The 3,910-nt window shown below is 39.9% G+C and overlaps 1 pseudogene; it reads left to right on the top strand.

Annotated features, from left to right (window-relative positions):
• The first annotated feature begins 814 nt into the window (after positions 1 to 814).
• On the top strand, positions 815 to 1,881 carry LOC147422953 (uncharacterized; annotated as a pseudogene).
• The last annotated feature ends 2,029 nt before the right edge of the window (positions 1,882 to 3,910 follow it).

Below are 3,910 nucleotides of genomic sequence, written 5' to 3'. Positions count from 1 at the left end.
GGCACCCCACTTGTCAAGCTTGGAGAAGGATATGAAGTTCTTGCTTCACAAGAGTGTGTGAAGAGAAGAATGAGAGAGAGAGAGAGAGAGAGAGAGAGAGAGAGAGAGAGAGAGAGAGAGAGAGAGAGAGAGAGAGAGAGAGAGAGGTAGCTTGGTCGACCCCCTTTCCTAGGCTTCCCTTGAAGCTCATTGGGCCATGTAGCCCTCTAGCCAATGAGAGCTTGGCTCCCTTTGGAGCAAGTTGTGTAGTCTCTTGACAAGTGTACTTCTTTCCCTCTTGCGAGGTTAAGCTAGCACCCCCCTTGCTTAAGCACAACCCTTGCCTGCTTGAGCAGTGTGCCTCTACACCTGACATGTGGCCCCTTTTCTCTCATGAGAGTATGGGTTGGGTGAGGTGCACACATAGTACTCACATCCCTCATTTGTAGGGCTCGCCCCCTTCTTTTTAGCAAGTTCTTTGAACTTGGTAAGCAGGCAGGCCCCCTGCTTAAGCACAGCCCTTGCTTAAGCAAGTTGCCCCTTGTCTGCTTGGACCTTAATTGACTAAAGTTTAAAAATTAAAGACTATGTCTTAAGGCTTTTAACACTTACCTTTGGAGGCTTTAATGAAGACAAACCTAAGGTCTTTTTCTCCATTGGTTAGCCTTGCTCTATGATAGACCATTTCTCATTTGGACCCCTTTACCATTGGCCCCATGTTGAAATAGATCTATAAGCACATCTATATCTTAGCCCTTGTTCCTGTTTATTCTCCCACATTAAGTGATCAGTTTAATATGAGAAAATCATTTGGGTTGGTTAGATATTAGATTTTATGACACAGAATATTATAAATGAGTTTATTAATGAAGCAAAGGTGAGTACTTCAAACATACAGACGGTCATTGATGACAGTGGTATAAGTAGAATGGGCTACTCAAAAATCTTTAAAGAGGTGAAAATTAGATTGAAAGATAATAAAATATCTTCATCTGTTTTGCCTACCCCTGCTAGTATGAAAAAGTCCAGAAGAATACTCAACTCAAAAGTTGCAGACTTTTTGGGTCCTCCTCTACATGTCGAAGGAGACTTTTCTACAAACAAAAGAGTGGTGCACTTCAACAAGTTCAACAATATCTTTTTTGATTTGGAGAACCTTCAACAACAAATGGTCCAGTTTTATTGAATTACTCCTGAAGAAGTAAACAACAAACTTATTTTCGTGATAAAGCTCGATGAATGTGAGAGTCTCAAGCATAAAAAGAATGAATGTATGACAATCACACTCATGAATCGAGCACTTATGAAACAATATTTTGGCCATACAAATTGTAGGCCAGATGAAGACAAGGAGAGAGATTTTAGTGTACAATCAGAAAATCATATTTGGTGGCTTGGATTATTTGAGGTAAAATGCTAAGTGGTATTTTTCTTAATCAAAATATTGCATATTGCCACACTTTTAAAACCTTATGAGTGACTGTGATTGATGGTTATTGCAGGTTGATAAGGAAGACCATGAAATTTTTATACTAGGCTTTTCATCAAACCCAAGTACCAGCAATCATTCAAGAACAAACAACAGGAAAAATTTTAAAAGTGAAGGGTGTTGGTAGTTTTTCTGTTGAGTGGCACATATTAGGTGATCTCAAAACATTGACATGCATGTATAACATCTCGAAGGGCGCTCTTTCAAAATCTCCTTGTTTATATTGCATGCAATCAGCAGATTGTTTAAATCAGCGAAGCCAATTACAAAAACCTTTAAGGGATCTTGAATATTCAAGCTTCAAACTTATTCTAAATATTCCACTATCACATGTACATGTCTGTACATCTACATGCATTGTGCAGAACAAGGCCACTGTTTTTCAAAAGATAGATTTTGTTGAGCAAAGGTAGCAGTTCTGTGCGGGATTACCTGAAGAGATGGCCGAATACATCAACTCTCAATGGCCTGGTTCTATTAGCGAGGTAATCCATCACACCATGGTTGCTTCATGCATTAATTTCCATCAAGGGGCTTGATGGAATGGCAAGCCCATGGAAAACAAAGACAAATGATGCAAGGAGGAAGAGCAATGCTCAAAATTCTTTCCAAACACTTGCAACAACAACAACAACAACAAAAATCGGTCCAAGGAGAAGGGAGTTTACAAAGGTAAAAACAAAATCTCTCCTGAAGAGCTTGAATCTTTTCGCAAGGACCATAAGTGTTTCAAGTGTGGGAAGCAACGACATGGCTATCGTTCTTGCCCCAAAAAGAATTCTCACAATGAGACTCCTAGGGCTTCACCATTGAAGCTCCAAAAGAGAAAGCTCATTGCAAAGGATCATCACTTTCCTATGCTTGGGGAAAGGTAAGAGAGCATGATGCCTTCATCTTGTTTGACCCTAGCTCTACTCACAACTTCATATCAACGGACTTGGCCACCAAGTTGGGCATTCAAGCTTTCAAGATGGGAGATATGGTAATGGCTGATGCAGCTTTCAAGGGACAGCAAGCCTCCATTACTCCCTTGATTGGGAAGTTGAGGCTTCGTGTCCAAAGCTATGTCGACAAAGAAGACTTCTTCATCTCTCCTCTCCAACATGAGGATGCTATCCTAGGGACGCCATGGTTTGATCACATGGCTGCCAATATGAAGTTCCCTGAAAGAAGAATCTACTTCACCTACAGGGGAAAGAATATGTATATAGATGATAGTGAGCGTGGGTTGCACTATTCCACTTGTAAATCCTCCTGCTTTTGATAAGTCAATAAAGGGCTCAGTTTCTGCGTACATGATTTTTGTCAAAGAGTCTCTAAAAGATCCTAATGTTTCATCAAATGTAAATGGTAGGAATCAGGAAGAGTTAGATTGTCTAATTTTCTAAAAGGATTCCAAGATGTGTTCATCGATGATAGCCCTATGGACTTGCCTCCAAAACGAGGGGATGATGACCATCACATGGAGCTCCTTCTAGGAAGCTCACTGCCTAACAAGCCTCCTTATCGAGTCTCACAAGCTCAACAAGAGGAGATCATGAGGCAAGTACAGGAATTGGTAGACAAAGGGATGGTGAGGCCTAGTGCCTCTCTCTTTTGTTCTGCAGTCCTTTTAGTGCAAAAGAAAGATGGTACATACCGTATGTGTGTGGATTATCAAGCACTAAACCATATCACTATCAAAATCAGATTTCTCGTGCCTCGAGTAGAAATTGTTTGATAAGTACAAGGCTCTACCTACTTTAGTAGGATTGACCTTAAAAGCGGCTATCATCAAATAAGATTAGTGGATGAAGATATCCTAAAGACCGCGTTTCGCACAACATTTGGTCTTTATGAATATCTAGTCATGCCTTTTGGCTTGACTAATGCACCAGCTACATTTAATCGTCTAATGGAGAAAAAATTTAGACCTTATCATAAATTCACTGGAGTGTTCTTTGATGATATCATCATCTACTCCAAATATTTGGAGGAACATAAGCAGCATCTCCAAGTGATTTCTCAAGCATTGAGGAAAAATAATTTTTTCTCAACCAAAAGAAAAGTGAATTTTTCTTCAAGAGATTCAATACTTAGGACATATTTTATTGTATCCAGATGGATCCATCGAAGTTAGAGGTAAATAAAAGCATAGCCTAACCCAAGGAATCTACATGAGCTAAGAAGCTTTATTGGTATGTGTGCATACTATAAACGTTTCATAGCAAAATTCTCCCAAGTAGCAGGACCACTACATGACTTAACTAAGAAGAACGTTAAGTATGTATGGACTGCTAAGGAGAAAAATGCTTTAGACAAACTCAAGGAGAAGCTTACTCTCAACCAGTCCTCATGCTACCAGATCTCTCAAAACCATTTGAGGTCCAATGTGATGCTTGTGGTGATTGCCTTGGAGCAGTTTTGCTTCACGAAGGGCATGCCATGCATATGAGATTTGAA

Source organism: Adiantum capillus-veneris, chromosome 26 (assembly GCF_014529385.1).
Source record: "Adiantum capillus-veneris isolate H3 chromosome 26, ASM1452938v2, whole genome shotgun sequence".
Lineage (NCBI taxonomy): Eukaryota > Viridiplantae > Streptophyta > Polypodiopsida > Polypodiales > Pteridaceae > Adiantum > Adiantum capillus-veneris.
The sequence above is the reverse complement of the archived record's forward strand: the minus strand, read 5'-3'. Positions and strand labels throughout refer to the sequence as shown.